Raw genomic sequence first — 17,594 nt, 5'->3', positions numbered from 1 at the left:
CCCCCTGTCTGTATCCCTTTGCAGCCTTTCCTATGTCAATTTCCTTCCTAACTTTGTGTCATCAGCAAAGTTAGCAACCACGCTTCATCATGCTCACTCCTGCAGTTACAGCACCAATGCAGTCACTGATAAAAATTATAAAAGGACGAGGTCCCAGCCCCATTCCCACCACTTATTACACCTTGCTAACCTGAAAGCGCACACCAGCCCCCCCCCCCCCCGCCCCCCCCCCCCCGCCCCCCGCCCAATGAATCTGTTTCCTGTTGGCCAGCTAATCTTCTATTGAAGCAAATGTGTCACACCCTACACCATGAGTCTGAATTTTTCACGCTAACCTTTGATGTGACATTTATCAAATTCCTTCTGCAAAGCAATTCCAGTACATCACCAGTTCCCCTAAATCCACAGCCTATGTTACTTCTTCAAACAAATCCAATAAATCGGTCTACTACCATTTCCCTTTCACAACAGCGTGTTGACCCTTCCCGATTACCTTGATTTTTTTTTCTCTAAGTGCCTAATAATAGCTTCTTATCTCTTCCCTATGACAGATGCTCGATTAACTGGCCTGTTGTTTTCTGATCATTAATTGCCCATTTCAGGGTATCTGCTGAAGCCAGGCTAGGCCTTGCCTGTCCCATTGTAAAAGTTCAGACAAGTCAGCGTGGGGAGGGCATCCGGGGAATTGAATGTCAGGTTCTCACCCTGAACCTGCCACCTGCAAACCCGCTAGTGGGAGTGTAAAACCTGACCTGTGTTTAAAGCACAGGAGCCTGGGACGACTCGGGTCATTTTCTACTGCCATGCCCTGCTGTCAGCTATTCTGATGAGGATCCAAGGGAGTTACTGCCTGTGCTGTGGACACACCGATCACTCAGTCAACCGCACAGAAAGGAGAGTTGATAAAGTGAGCTGATAAAAGAGAGTTGCGGTGCTGGAAAAGGCACAGCAGATCAGACAGTCGATGTTTCTTGCTCCTTGGATGCTGCTTGACCTGCTGTGCCTTTTCCAGCGCCACACTCCTTCAACTCCTTCCAGTCCCCATTGCCTCCGAGTTGCTGCAAACCATACTGCCAAGCCTCTTCCTAGGATGCCCACCTTGAAGAAGTGCACAGGAATTGTGGTTGTCATCATACTGCTGCCTGTGGGTGTTTGTGGTGCAGGTAAGTCAGTATCTTACTATCTCTCAACAGTAACCAAGCTTCCAAGATGCATCATTACTGAGTGCATCAGCATCCTCACCCTCCCCTTCATGTAAAGCACCTCAGGATGACTTGGAGTTGCTAAAGGTGTTACGTAAATGCAAGCCTTTTCTTCTCTCACTGGTCATCATGCACGACTATCGATTCACACAAGCATAAACATGCCTTTTCTATACAGTACTGACTGCCTCACCTGCTGGCTCTGTGTTGCAATATTTCTCACATTCCACAAGCTAAGGGGTTATCTTGTCAATGTTCTTAGCACTTTTTTTTCTGACTCTGTGGTATGTGTCCACTGCTCCTCGCTTTATATCCACAGTTGCTGAAATCCTGGCTGCCATTAACCTGATTATATTGTCCAGGTGTAAGGGAAATACATCCTGTAGGAAGCCACATGATATGACTTGCTGTCATTTCATATTAATTCACTTACAAATGAACATTGACATTCATGGATCAGCACATCAGAGCTTGCCTGAAAGCATTAGCAGAGGTATGAGCCCCAAAAGACTCTAATTTTCTGTGGCATCTGAAACTTCTCTCAAATGGGGCAACTTCAAATTGAGTCACAAATGGAAAAGCATCTCCAGTATCACTCGGGTCAATTGTCACTCTGTATTCGATGCTGAAAACGCAGCAATTGTCTCTGCTTTAAAACTAGACACAGAAGCATCCCAAAGCAAGCGGGTCATTTCCACAATCTTCGGACTGATTACCATAAATTTTAAAAAAATATTGGGGTCAGAGAAAGGGAAGGAAAATGACTTTGGGTTACAAATGTTCAGAGACAGGCACACACAGAGAATAGATTGAGATTTTATTGTTACGGGTATTCAAATACAGAAGTACAGGGGCACAGTGGAAGGTGTGTAATGTCACTACACATGGCACTATCTTAGGTATAATGGTAACTAAGTACAAAAAGCTCAGGTACAAAGTAGTAAAAGAAACAAAGTTTAAGTAGTTCTATTGCCTGAATTGAATTGAATTTATTGTCACGTGTACCGAAACAGAGTGAAAAGAATAATTGGAAAAATAAAGTAATAGTTAACATTAAAGTCCTTGTAACATAAACTAGAAAACTAAAGGAATAAGGTTCTGGAAAAACTCAACAGGTGTGGCAACATCTGCAGAGAGAGAAAAACAGAGTCTGGTCTAACTCCTCTACAAAACACTCTGAAGTTCTGAAGAAGTTATCCCGGACTCAGAACCTTAACTCTGTCTTTTTTCTCTCTCTCTGCCAATGCTGACAGACCTGCTGAATGTTTTCAGCACACTCAGTGCAAGTTTCAGATTTCCAGCACCTTGGGTACTTCACTTTTGTTTGAGAGGTAGGAGCAGGTTTGAAGAGTAAGGTTCCAATCATCTTGTGATAGGTCAAGTTCCATCTAACTTGCCTTTGCACTCTGTCATTCAACACCTTGTCTCTCCAGAAACACATGGAATTGTCCGTTTGAATTATTTGCATTGTCTGCTTCAGTGAAATTTGAAAGGGTTCAGAAAAGATTTACTGTACAAGGATGTTGTCAGGATTCGAGGGTATAGGGAAAGGCTGAACAGGCTGGGGCTGTTTTCGTTGGAGTGTAGGAGGCTGAGGGGTGACCTTATGGAGATTTATAAAATCATGAGGGGCACGGATAGGGTAAATAGACAAGGTCTTTTCCCTGGGGTGGGGGAGTCCAGAACTAGAGGGCATACATTTAGGGTGAGACGGAAAAGATCTAAGGGGCAACTTTTTCAAGCAGAGAGTGGTGTGTGTATGGAATGAGCTGCCAGAGGAAGTGATGGAGATTGGTACAATTACAACATTTAAAATAAATCTGGATGGGTGTATGAATAGGAAAGGTTGAGAGGGATGTGGGCCAAATGCTGGCAAATGCGACTAGATTAATTTAGGATCGCTGGTCGGCATGGATGAGTTGGACTGAGGAGTCTGTTTCTGTGCTGTACATCTCTATGACCTTCCCTGGTACCAAGTTAGCTGTAATTCCAATATTATTTGCTTTAAAAAGAATTCCACTTGTCTTCTTTTCCTGTTCCTAACTGTCTCATTATTAATTTGGACCTCGTTGGCATTTGAAGGATTTGCTTTCTCGAGCAATGACCACATGGTGCAACAGGAGTAGCACCACAGCAGCTGGTGAGGCAGCAATGCAACAGGAAAGGTTGCAACTGCAGCAGGAATAGGGCCACTGCTACAGCTACCATGTTCACTGCAGCCGTACAACAGCTAAGACCTGAATGTAACACCTACAACAACACTGAAATAGCTACTTAACCTGTGCCATTTCTGGGATACCCTCCTGGTATGGCCCTTCAGCTGGCAACTCAGTGCACCAGACAGAGCTACCCTGGTCCCAATGAGCTTGACTTGCTGCATGTCCACTTTTTTACACACAAGTGTCCTGACAATTATTGGACCAGTGCAACAGGTCTATTTGTCACCGCACTGAGACCATCGCTGCAGCAGGTTACAGTGCCAACTGCAGCAGTAGGTGCACCAATGCAGCATTGTATAGTGTCAACTGCAGCAGTTAGAGCACAATGCACCACTGTATAGTACTGTCTAGATTAAAGTGGTGCTGGAAAAGCACTGCAGGTCAGGCAAAATCCGAGGAGCAGGAAAATCGATGTTTTGGGCAAAAGCCCTTCATCAGGAATAGAGGCAGGAAGTCTGCTGGGTGGAGAGATCAATGAGAGCAGGGGGGAGGGGGGGTGGAAGTAGCATGGAGTACAATAGGTGAATGGGGGTAGGGATGAAGGTGATAAGTCAGAGAGGAGGGTGGAGTGGATAGGTGGAAAGGAAGATAGGCAGGTAGGACAGGTCATGAGGGTGGTGCTGAGTTGGAAGGTTGGAACTGGGGTGAGGTGGGGGAAGGGGAAATGACAAAACTGGTGAAGTCCACATTGATGCCCTGGGGTTGGAGTGTTCTGAGGCGGAAGATGAGGCGTTCTTCCTCCAGGCATCTGATGGTGAGGGAGCGGCGGTGAAGGAGGCCCAGGACCTCCATGTCCTCGGCAGAGTGGGAGAGGGAGTTGAAATGTTGGCATCTAGTCCAGCAGCTGCAGTCCTTGTTTTTACCCACTGTATAGTACTCACTACAGTTCCTGAGATGCTGCCTGGCCTGCTGTGCTTTGACCAGCAACACATTTGCAGCTGTGATCTCCAGCATCTGCAGACCTCATTTTTTACTTACAGCAGTTAGATTGCCAATGCAGCATTGTACAGTGCTCACTACAGCAGTTAGAGCACCAAATGCAGCACTGTATAGTGCACAACACAGCAGTAGGAACACCAATGCAGAACTGTATCATGCTCACTTAGCAGTTTGAGCACCAATGCAGCATTGTATAGTGTTCACTACAGCAGTTAGAGCACCAATGCAGCACAATACAGTGCTCACTGTGGCAGTTAGAGCAGCAATGCAGCAAGACATTACGTTCAGTGCAGCAGTTATAGCACAGATGCAACGTGATATAGTGCTCACAACTAAATTAAAGCACCAATGCAGCAAAAGACCTCATCACACCAGTGATAGCACTAATGCAGCATATTTAGTGCTCACTCTATCAGCTATTCCTCAACAATGGGGGAGCACAGTGCATCAGAGCAAACATCTGCAGCCAGAAGCGCTGAGTGAATGAACCCTCTCAGGTTTCCCTTGAGGTCCCCAGCATCACTGATGTCCGTCATTGACTAATTTGATTCATTTCCCATGATATAAAGAAACAGTTGAATACTCTGCACACTGTGAAAGCTATGGACCTTGACAGCATTGCTGCAACAGGACTGTAGTCTTGTGCTCCAGAACTAACCACAGTCCCCAGTCAAGCCATTCCAGTACAGACACAATCCTGACACCCGCCTGGCAATATTGGAAGCTGCCTGTGTAAGTCTTGCCCACAACCAAGTAGGACATATTCAACCTTGCCAGTTAATACCCCATCAGTCTACTGGTGGTTCTGCTATAATGGGACAGTCGTGTTGCTCTGCACCTTGTACTATAGAAAATCACACTATGGAAAAATGCTAAAGAAAACTGTGCTATGGAAAACTGCTATAGAAAATTGCTACACCCGCCCAGTAGAAAGTTTGCATTATCCAAACAACACCCACAATTCACCCATCGCATTCTAGCCAATTCACATTGACAAAATGCCTGTTAAAGCGAATGACCTGTACTCTCGATGCATCAACAATGCTATCAGGCAGAACTCAATGTAGTGCTCAGTTTGGGTTCTGCCAGGGTCATTCACCTCTTGACCTCATTACAGCCTTGTTTGAATCATGGACAAAAAGAGTTGTACTCAAGAGGGAAAGTGAGAGTGACTGCCTGTGACATCAAAGCAGCATTTGACTCGGGCTGACGTTTTAGAGCCAAACAATGGGCATCAGAGGCTAAACATTCTGCTGGATGGAGTCAGACCTGGCACATAGCAAAATGGTTATGGTCCTGGAGATCTCAGCTCCAGGAACATCTCTGCATGAGTTCCTCAGGGTCATGTCCCAGGCCCAACTATCTTCGACTGCTTCATCAATGACCTCCCCTCCATCATAAGGTCGGAGGTGAGGATGCTCGCCGATGATTGCGCAATGTTCAGCGTCATTTGCGACTCCTCAGATACTGAAACAGTCCATGTTCAAATGCAACAAGACCTAGCCACACTCAAAGTTGGGCAGATGAAGTGGCCAATAGCACTCACACTACACCAAGTGACCATCTCAAACAATACAGAACCTAATCATCGTTGTTCAACATTCAATTGCATCACCATCACTGATCTCCCCACAATCAATATACCTAGGGATTACTATTGACCAGAACGGAACTGTAATTGTCATATAAATTCAATAGCGGCTTCTACAGCAGGTCAGAAGGTAGAATTCTGTGGCAAGGAACTTAGCACCTGACTCTGCCAAAAGCCTGACCACCATCTATATGGCACCAATCAGGAAGGTGATGGAATACTCCCCACTTGCCTGGAAGGGTGCAGTTCTTGGCTTGGGCTGAAAATTGGCAAGTAACATTCACGCCACACGCATGTCAGGCAATGACCATCTTCAATAAGAGGTTATCGCTGAACCCTATCCCCATTGTCAGCATTCTGGGGGTTACCATTGAACAGAAACTGAACTGGACAAGCCATATAATTACAGTGGCTACAAGAGCAGTTCAGAGAACAGGAAACTGCAGCAAATACTCATCTCTCCAAAACCTGTCCACAATCCACAACGGACGTCAGGTGTGTGATGGGATACGCCACACTTGTCTGGATGGGTGCAGCTCCAACAACACTCAAGAAGCTTAACACCATCCAGGAGCCCATTTGGCTGGCACTACATCTCACACCTCTATCTTTCACTCTCACCATCACATATAATGTATCATGGCATCAGTCTGATGGATGGAAATGACTCACCAAGATTCCTCAGATAATCCCTTCCAGACCCGTGCTTTGGACGTCCATGTGAATGAGGTAAACATTGTCATTTCAGTGCAGTAAATATCGTGCTCCCTGTAGCGCTATTCCTTTTCTGTGAACAGCCGTTGGAAATCCGAAGGAATTTCTAATTGCCGCCTCATGTTTGGATGAAAATTGTTACCCCCCAGCTAGTTATCAGGCCAGTTCTGAAGAAAAATCATTGAACTGAAAAGATAACGCTGTTTTCTCTCTCCACAGATGCTCCCTGCCTTACAAAATGTTCCCAGTGTTTTCCAAGTTCAGTCTTTGGGGTTGATTCTGTTATTCCTATTTACGCCTCCTCAAGACTAATCTTTTCTTTCTTCACTTACCCCACTACCATCTCTTTATCTTCTATCTATTTTTTGTGATTTAATCTTTACAGTCTTCTACCCTCTGACAGTCCTGCCCTTTGGTTCTGCCTCTCACTGGCCCCTTCTCTCACAAGAATGTAATACCACAGTGGTTCACAGAGTCAGGGACCCAGGTTCGATTCCAACCTCGGGTGACTGTCTGTGTGGAGTTTGCAAATTCTCCCTGTGTCTGCGTAGGCTTCCTCCGGGTGCTCTGGTTCCCTCCCACAGTCCACTGGGGAAAGTGCCCAGGAATGGGTGGATAAGCCTTGAGGGATTGGATGGGATGCTCTTCAGAGGGTTGGTGTGGACTCAATGGGCCAAATGGCCTGCTTCCTCACTGGAGGGATTCTATGATTGTGTGTGAAGTAGGATCAGGAGTAGAGCATTGAGCCTGCTCTGCCATTCAATCCAATCACAATCCATTGTATGCCTCAACTCCATTGCCCTGTTCTGTGCTCAATACTCGGAATCCCCTGAGTCTGTCTCAGACTCAAATGTACTCAGCGATTCAGTATCCCTCCCTGAGGTAGGAATCCCCAGGGATTCATCACCTCAGTGAGGTATAGGGGCTGTCAGGGCCTTTTGGTAGTGGAGAAATCTGGTGTGCCTGATGGAGAGTAGCAGCGGTGATGGTCAGTGGTGAAGACAGCTGGCAAACTCATGCAGATCTTAGCCTAGCATGGGTGACAGCCCAGCTTGTAGCATCTACAGGACCCAGGGCTAAAGAAATGTTTGACCTTATTTTTTCTAATTTTCTGCTCAGAAAACTGCAATGCTGAGCTGTAGAATTTATTTCTTTATTTTTCTCATTCTGTAACTGAGTACTTTGCACCTAAAATGGCACTATGTGTGGCAATACCATACTCTTGCAGGAGGTGATGGCCTCATGGTCTTATTGCTGGTCTGTTAGGCCAGAGACCCCGGTAAGGTTCTAGAGATGTGGGTTCAAACCCTGCCAGGACAAATGGTGGAATTTGAGTTCAATAAAAAAAATCTCAAATTAAGAATTTAATGAAGACCATGAATCCATTGCTGATTGCTTGAAATCCCCATCTGGTCAATTAATGTCCTTGAGGGAAGGAAATCTGCCTTCCTTACTTGGTCTGACCTACATGTGACTCCAGACCCACAGCACTGGGGTCGGCTCTTAACTGCCCTCTGGGTAATTAGGGATGGGTAATAAATGCTGCCTAGCCAGCGATGGCCTCATCCCATGAACAAATAAAGAGCAATGTACTTTTTTTTTAATCCCATGCGTGTGACAATAAATCCTAAAACCAAAACATTTCACTTCTACCCCTGAGGCTGTGCAACACAAGCGCCTCTCAACTCCATTCCAGAATTCCAGTCAGAGGAAAGACCTCTCGGGGTCATCAGTTTGGATTCCCGCCTGATCTATCTCTGCCTCTCAACAGCAAATAGATTCTTTCTTTCCAGCTCACGGACTCCAAACATTTCCCTCTCTGCAAACTGCTGCCAGGTCCTCTGTGCTTTTCTGTTTTTTTTCATTTAGAGCAAGTCATCATTCTTGTTATTCAGAAAGAAAGGGTCTTTATCAGCTCGTCTTTAATCATCGCCCTGCCACAATGCACAAGGTCACGGTGAATACCAATGACAAACACGTATTGATAGCAGCAACCATTTTCAGTGATTAGACCGCAGTATGTATTTTGGTTAAATGAATGGTTTATATCATTTAATGACATCTTTTCCCTCATCTGCTGCCTCATAGTCTACCTGACACAAGAATTAAGAGATGTTTACGGACCCTGGGCAATAAAACAGAGGTCACAGAATACTCGGCATAATCAAATTATGTTTGCAATCCTTCAAAGTTCTGCGGCATTCAGAAATCATGAGAAGATTTTTATTCTCATATCTAGCTTTATACGACCGCCAGCGCAGAGCGAGCAGGTGAGCAGGCTGCTTATACAAATGGAGATACTCAAAGCCTGCTTTCCCCTGGTTGGAGAGTCTAGATTTTGGGAAAGGGAGATGGTTAGGGCTTTAGTCTTGCAATTGGGGTGTGACCACTTAGGGCTGAGATGAAGAGTTTTGTTCACTCCAATGGTGGTGAATCATAGAAACCCTATGGTGTAGAAGCAGGTCATTTGGCCCACTGAGTCCACACCAACCCTCCAAAAGGGCATCCCATGCAGACTCATCCACCACCCCTTTAAATGCTGCATACCCCATGGCCAATTCATCTGGCCTGCACATCTTTAGATTGTGCGAGGAAACTGGAGCACCTGGAGGAAACCCACGCAGACACAGGGAGAATTTACAAACTCCACGCAGACAGTTGCCTGAGGTTGGAATTGAACGTGGGTTCCTGGCATTGTGAGGCAACGGTGCTAACCACTGTGCCACCACGAGCTGCCCCTTTGGATTAAGAAAAGGTTGCATCTGGATTTAGAACAGAAAGAAAAAAATTCCATTTGTGTAGCACCTCCCATGACCTGAGGGCATCCAAAAACACTGTCCAGCGAAGGGCGTACATTTGAAGTACAGTTGTAATGCAGGAAACGTGGCAGCCAAATCTGCGCACAGAAAGATCCCACAGGCAGCAATGTGACACACTGCCCAGACAATCCGGTGGTGATACTGGTCGAGGTTCACGGAAGGAGCACAAAAGGGCAATGTCCCACATTCCTCTCCAAGATGTCGCCACGGGGTTTGTTTCTGTTTTAACACCGTGTCAGAGAGAATGGCGACACCCTTGACAGTGAAGATTGGCTGGGGGGATGAAGGTGGGGGTGGTGGAAACAGGGGATGGTGGTGGTCCTATCCTCCCAAACCACTTTGAGAAACCCACAAAAAAAATGCGCAGTTGGAACTTGCTGCAACATTTTCCTCCCCGGATATTAGAGCACAGGAAATACTGAAGCCTGTCAATAACTCTACAACCTATGAGATAACACAGAGCTGACCAGTGGACTGGGAGGAATTATCAATATATCATTACAAAATTAAATACCGTGTACAAAATGCCCAGAAGAGGTGTAGGGTCAATGTTTTCTGGACCATATAATCCGTAACTGAATGCTTGTGTGTTTTTATCTATATATATTTGATTTGGATGTCTATTTACAAATGCAATTATAGAAACAACCACCAATAAAAACAGTCAATAGTAGCAGAACAATTGAATTCAATCATTCAATTGGTTAGATAAATGGCAAACAGAATTTAAAACTGACAGATATAAGGAACTGCACATTGGGTGATAACATGAGATTAGAATTGGTTGAATAGAGGAGCAGACTTGATGGGGTGAACAGTCTAATGCTGTTCCTATACCTTGTCTTCTCCTGGAATGTAGTAATTTTACAGAAACGTGCATTACTATATGAAGGGAGAAACACTTGAAGAGTGTTCTGAAGAAGTGTCACTGAACTCAAAACATTAATTCTGATTTCTCTCCACAGATGTTACCAGACCTGCTGAGCTTTTCCAGCAATTTCTGATTTTGTTTCTGATTTCCAGCTCTGTAGTTTTTTGGCTTTTTGTTGGCATTCGAAGAGCTGTTGGTGGTCGCAATAAAGGAAGAGCAGAGGGGTACTCAGTTTAATGTCTGTGCCCAAGGGGTCACTTCGGGCTATATCTTTCATGGGACTTGTAAGTAACTCTTCATATTAGCAATTTTTGAGAAGATTTGTAGCTCTGGCTAAGGTTCCAAGTTTAAGTTTGCTTCAGCTTACATCCTTAAGCGAGCAAACTTACATCCGTAACCCTTCATATTTTCTACCCCTTTGAAAATGATCCACGTCACATGAATGACTCAGTGGGTAGCACCCTCCTCTCACCCCAGTCGAAATGCTTATTGAGATCGACTCCCAGTCCAGACCTGAGCATGGAAACCTCAGACCAGATTACTGCAGATGCTAGAATCGGTACTGAAAACAACAAATACTGCAAAGTCTAAATGTTAGCTTGCTCTCAGTCTAGAGATACCAGGTGGGCCATTTAGGACTGAGATGAGGAGAAATTTCTTCACCCACAGAGCAATGAGCCTGTGAATTCTCTGCCACAGAAAGAGGTCAAGAGACCAAAGCATTGAAGAAGGAGTTAGAGGTAGCGCCTTGGGCTAAAGGGATCAGAGGAAATCGGGAGAAGGCAGAACTGGTTACCAGACTCTTTACTGAGTTCAAATTCTACTACCTTACCGTGGTCAGATTTGAAACTTGGTACCCAGAGGATTAGCTGGGTCTCTAGATTCATAGCTGAAAGTGTGTTGCTGGAAAAGTGCAGCAGGTCAAGCAGCATCCAAGGAACAGGAAATTCGATATTTCGGGCATAAGCCCTTCATCAAGAATCTCTAGATTCATAGCCCAGTGATAATATCACTAGGCCATCACCTCCCCCTTAATAACAAATACATTTGACCTCAGAAAGCAGAACAACATTTCCCTGGAAGGGGAATCAAGAAGTCAATTCCAGCCAGAGAACAGCCTTTTACAGACAAATGAAAAACTGCAGATGTAGGAATCTGAGGTAGAACAGCAGGAGGCTGGGAGAACACAGCAAGCCAGGCAGCATCAGGAGGTGGAGAAGTCGATGTGTGACCCTTCTTCAGTCCTGATTAGAGTGTGTCCTCCCAGCCACCTGCTTGTCTACCAGAGAACAGCCCTTTGCCCTGAAGCAGGGTGAATATCTGGCTCCCCGTTGCATTGGCCAATCAGAGTCACCTTGCTGACCAATCAGAAACCTTTTCTCTTAGAGGGTAGATTGTTCGTTTGGAGCGTTTGGAATTTGGCATTCTTGCCTTCGTCCTGATTGGAGAAGCCTCAGCAAAGTTTTGAAGTCCTTTCCGTTCCCTCTGCCCCACACTCCCGCTGACTGAAGATACAGAACCACCTAGATAGAGCCAACCATTTGCAAGTTTCCGGGTCAGAGAGAGAAATGTGCCATGCTGGGTTAAAATGACCTTCTGGTTAAGAAGACTGATTTGGAGAAAAGGCAATTAAAAATAAAAGTTGGCCGGAAGCCACAGTGATTTAGCTGGAGGGGATAGAAGTCCTTCAGAACTCTTTCGTCTCCTGCGGTCACCTGTTTTCTCTCCACTCTGCCTCCTTGTACATAAACCTGTCAGTTCACAGGCTATGGTGAATGATATTCACTTTCACAAACCCTATATTGCCCAGTGAGTCAATATTCACCGATCCCTCCAGCCCTTTCATCACAGCAGCCACTTGGTCATGCCAATAGATGTTTCCTGAGGAACTGGCTGAAATAAAAACTGTCAAAAAAAAAATTTATTCCTCCCCTAATCTACGTTCCTCTAATGCCATTGCACTATTGCTTTTAGAAGCCAGCCACATCCATCATGAAAGGGCAGTGTGAAGATAAAGTTGAATTGGAATTTTTTATTGCCTAGCATTATGAAAGGATTAGTGAAATAATCTGTCATTTTATATATATGACTCTATCACACAAAGCCTGAGTCTGCAGGTCCCTCTGTTCCAGAAATTAAAATCATTCACGTCAAACAGATTTCATTCCAGATCAACTTGTAGAAACACAATAAATTTTCTGACTGCTAAATTCTGTTCAATACTCACAATTATTTGGACTCACATCTTACCCCAACCCCGTGTTGGTTTTTGAGACACTCGTTTATTACAGCAACCTCTCAGTTATAACATTTCACTCGCGTGTCTCCGTGGGTCCATTACTCACTACCTCAGGAATCTTGCCAGCAGGTAATGATGGCAAAAGAATTCCCTTCCTCCCTCCCCGAAGAACTGTGGATGCTGGAAATCAGGAATGAAACCAGAAAGTGCTGGGAAAACTTAGCAGGTCTGGCAGACTCTGGGGAGAGAAAGGCAAAAGTGAGGACTGCAGATGCTGGAAATCCTCATGTCCTACCTGCCAATCTTCCTTCCCACCTATCCACTCCACCCTCCTCTCTGACCTATCACCTTCATCCCCACCCCCATCCACACATTGTACTCTTTGCTACCTTCTCCCCAGCATCCCCCCCACCCCACCCCCAATTATCTCTCCACCCTGGAGGCTTCCTGCCTTCGTTCCTGATGAAGGACTTTTGCCCAAAACGCCAATTTTCCTGCTCCTTGTATGCTGCCTGACTTGCTGTGCTTTTCCAGCACCACTCTAATCTAGTATCTGGGGAGAGAAAGCAGAGTTGACATTGTGGGTCCAGTCACCCTGCTTCAAAACTGATGGCAGCATAGAGAAGGTTGGTATAAAGGCTGAAGGAAGGGTAAGGGGAGGGGAAAGGTGTGAACGATAGGTGGAGATGGAGCCCAGCAAGAGAGAAAAACAACTGGGCAGACAAAGGAGTGGGTAAAGGTCAGCCTGGGAGAATAAATAGCTGCTAATGGGGAGCATTAGTAGCTGATAATGGGTTATTTGTGGTTTCTCTCCATCCCAGAGGCTCCCAGCCTTATTCCTCATGAAGGGCTTTTGCCCGAAACATTGATTTTCCTGCTCCTTGGATGCTGCCTGACCTGCTGTGCTTTTCCAGCACCATGCTCTTGACTCTATTTGTGCTATCAGTTCATGCGATGATAAGTCCTGGTGTGTGGGGATGGGATAAGGGCATGGGAGAAGGTACTCAGGCCCTAAAAGTACTGAACTCAATATTGAGTCCGAGAGGCTGCAGGGTCCCAAGTGGAAAATGAGGCGCAATTCTTCCAGCTTGCACTGAACTTCACTGGAGCACGGCAGCAGAGATGTTGGTCAGGGAACATGGTGGTGGTGTGTTGGAGTGGCAGGCAACTGGAAACACAGGGTCATTTTAATGGACAGAACGTAGGTGCATGTAAAATGGTCACCTAGTCTATGCTTCAAAGAACAAAGAATGTGACAGCACAGGAACAGGCCCTTCGGCCCTCCAAGCCTGCGCCAATCCATATCCTCTAGCTAAACCTGCCACCTATTTTTTAAGGATCCGTATCCCTTTTGCACCACTCATGTATCTGTCCAGTTAGATCTTTATTGACACTATTGTTCCCACCCCTACCACCTCCGCTGACAACACGTTCCAGGCACTCACTACTCTCTGCGTGAAGAACTTTCCACGTATATCTCCCCTAAACATTTCCCCTCTCACTTTGAACTCATGACACCTAGTAGTTGAGTCCTCCCCTCTGGGAGAAAGTTTCTTGCTATCCACATTGTCTACACCTCTCATGATTTTGTAGGCCTCAATCAGGTCCCCCCTTAATGGATCGGTACTTGGGACTACGATGTTTGGATCGGTACTCGGGACTACGATATTGTGGCCATCACGGAAACGTGGATAGAAGAGGGACAGGAATGGTTGTTGGAGGTTCCTGGTTACAGATGTTTCAGTAAGGTTAGGGAGGGTGGTAAAAAAGAAGGGGGGGTGGCGTTGCTAATTAGAAATGGTATAACGGCTGCAGAAAGGCAGTTTGAGGGGTTCTGCCTTTGGAGGTAGTATGGGCTGAAGTCAGAAATAGGAAAGGAGCAGTCACCTTGTTGGGTGTTTACTATAGGCCCCCCCAGTAGCAGCAGAAATGTGGAGAAACAGATTGGGAAACAGATTTTGGAAATTTGCAGAAGCCACAGGGTAGTAGTCATGGACGATTTCAACTTCACAAATATTGATTGGAAGCTCTTTAGATCAAGTAGTGGACGGGGCGGTGTTTGTGCAGTGTGTCCAGGAAGCTTTTCTAACTCAGTATGTAGATTGTCTGACCAGAGGGGAGGCCATACTGGATTTGGTACTTGGTAACGAACCGGGACAAGTGATGGGCTTGTTAATGGGTGAGTATTTTGGTGATGGTGACCACAATTCTGTGACTTTCACCTTGGTTATGGAGAGATTTAGGTGCGTGCAACAGAGTAGATTTTACAATTGGGGGAAGGGTAAATAGGATGCTGCAAGACAAGATCTGAGGAGCATAAGTTGGGAGCATAGGCTGTCAGGGAAGGATGTCGTTCAAATGTGGAACTTTTTCAAGGAACAGATATGACGTGTCCTTGATATGTATGTACCTGTCAGGCAGGAAAGAGATGGTCGTGTGAGGGAACCTTGGTTGACGAGGGAGGTTGAATGTCTTGTAAAGAGGAAGAAGGAGGCTTACATAAGGTTGAGGAAACAAGGTTCAGACAGAGCGTTGGAGGGATACAGGATAGCCAGGAGGGAGCTGAAGAAAGGGATTAGGAGAGCTAAGAGAGGGCATGAAAAATCTTTGGCGGGTAGGATCAAGGATAACCCCAAGGCCTTTTATGCATATGTGAGAAACATGAGAATGACGAGAACGAGGGTAGGTCCGATCAAGGACAGTAGTGGGAGATTGTGTATTGAGTCGGAAGAGATAGGAGAGGTCTTGAATGAGTACTTTTCTTCAGTATTTAAAAATGAGAGGGACTGTATTGTTGAAGAGGAGAGTATGAAACAGACTGGTAAGCTAGAGGAGATACTTGTTAGGAAGGAAGATGTGTTGGGCATTTTGAAAAAAACGTGAGGATAGACAAGTCCCCCGGGCCTGATGGGATATATCCTAGGATTATGTGGGAAGCAAGAGAGGAAATTGCAGAGCCATTGGCAATGATCTTTTCGTCTTCACTGTCAATGGGGGTAGTACCAGGGGACTGGAGAGTGACGAATGTTGTGCCCATGTTCAAAAAAGGGAATAGGGATAACCCCGGGAATTACAGGCCAGTTAGTCTTACTTCGGTGGTAGGCAAAGTAATGGAAAGGGTACTGAGGGATAGGATTTATGAGTATCTGGAAAGACACTCCTTGATTAAGGACAGCCAGCACGGATTTGTGAGGGGTAGGTCTTGCCTTACAAGTCTTATTGAATTCTTTGAGGAGGTGACCAAGCATGTGGATGAGGGTAGAGCAGTGGATGTAGTGTACATGGATTTTAGTAAGGCATTTGATAAGGTTCCCCATGGTAGGCTTATGCGGAAAGTCAGGAGGCATGGGATAGTGGGAAATTTAGCCAGTTGAATAGAGAATTGGCTAACCGGTCGAAGTCAGAGAGTTTATAAGATGATCAGGGGAATAGATAGAGTAGACAGTCAGAGACTTTTTCCCCAGGTACAACAGAGTGTTATAAGGGGACATAAATTTAAGGTGAAGGGTGGAAGGTATAGGGGGGAACGTCAGGGATAGGTTCTTTACCCAGAGAGTGGTGGGGGCATGGAATGCGCTGCCTGTGGGAGTGGCAGAGGCAGAATCATTGGTGACCTTTAAGCGGCAATTGGATAGGTACATGGACAGGTGCTTAAGCTAGGACAAATGTTCGGCACAACATCGTGGGCCGAAGGGCCTGTTCTGTGCTGTATTGTTCTATGTTCTATGTTCTAACCTCCTTCTTTCCAATGAAAATAATTCTAATCTACTCAACCTCTGCTCATAGCTACCACCCTCCATACCAGGTAACATCCTGGCGAACCTCCTCTGTGCCCTCTCCAAAGCATCCACATCCTTTTGGTAATGTGGTGACCAGAACTGTATGCAGTATTCCAAATATGGTCTTATACATCCGTAACATGACTGCAGATGCTGGAAACCAGATTCTGGATTAGAGTGGTGCTGGAAAAGCACAGCAGTTCAGACAACATCCAAGGAGCAGGAAAATCAACGTTTGAAGAGCTTTTGCTTGAAATGTTGATTTTCCTGCTCCTTGCATGCTGTCTGAACTGCTGAGCTTTTCCAGCACCACTCTAATCCTGCAACATGACCTGCTAACTCTTGTACTCAATACTCCATCTGATGAAGGAAAGCATGCCTTATGCCTTCTTGACCACTCTACTGACCTGCGTTGCCATCTTCAGGGAACAATGGACCTGAACACCCAGATCACTCTGGACATCATTTTTACCCAGGACATTTCCATTTACTGCATAGTTTGCTTTGGAATTGCATTTTCCAAAATGCATCACCTCACATTTGTCTGAATTGAACTCCATCAGCCATTTCTCTGCCCAACTCTCCAATCTATCTATATTCTGCTGAATTCTTTGACAGTCCCCTTCAGTATCAGCTACTCCACCAATCTTAGTATCATCTACAAACTTGTTAATGAGGCAACCTACACCTTCCCCCAAATCATTCATGTTTATCACAAACAACAGCGGTCTCAGCACAGATCCCTGTGGGACATCACTGGTCACAGGTCTCCATTTTGAGAAGCTCCCTTCTACTACTACTCTCTGTCTCCTGTTGCCCAAAGGGTTCTCTATTCTTGAGCCAAAACACCCTAGACCCCACGCAACTTCACCTTCTTCCTCAGCCTACCTCGGGGAACCTTATCAAACGTCTTGCTAAAGTCCATGTATATGACATCTACATCCCTTCCCTCATCAATCAACCTTGTCATCTCTTCAAAGAATTCTATAAGGTTTGTGAGACATGACCTTCCCTGCACAAAACCATGCTGCCTATCACTGATAAGCCCATTTTTTTCCAAATGGGTATATATCCTATCACTTAGGATCTTTTCCAGTAGCTCCCCTACCATTAACATAAGGCTCTCCAGTAGTTTCTCTACCACTGACGTTTGTAATTACCTGGATAATCCCTATTACCCTTTAGATTACTAGATTACTTACAGTGTGGAAACAGGCCCTT

The 17,594-nt window shown here is 45.5% G+C and overlaps 1 protein-coding gene across 1 annotated transcript in view; it reads right to left on the bottom strand.

Moving 5' to 3' along the window:
- LOC132818221 (neurexin-3-beta-like) overlaps positions 1–17,594 on the bottom strand; it is a 596,149-nt gene that overhangs the window by 91,721 nt on the left and 486,834 nt on the right. The window lies entirely within an intron of this gene.

Source organism: Hemiscyllium ocellatum, chromosome 8 (assembly GCF_020745735.1).
Source record: "Hemiscyllium ocellatum isolate sHemOce1 chromosome 8, sHemOce1.pat.X.cur, whole genome shotgun sequence".
NCBI classification, from domain to species: Eukaryota; Metazoa; Chordata; class Chondrichthyes; order Orectolobiformes; family Hemiscylliidae; genus Hemiscyllium; species Hemiscyllium ocellatum.
The sequence above is the reverse complement of the archived record's forward strand: the minus strand, read 5'-3'. Positions and strand labels throughout refer to the sequence as shown.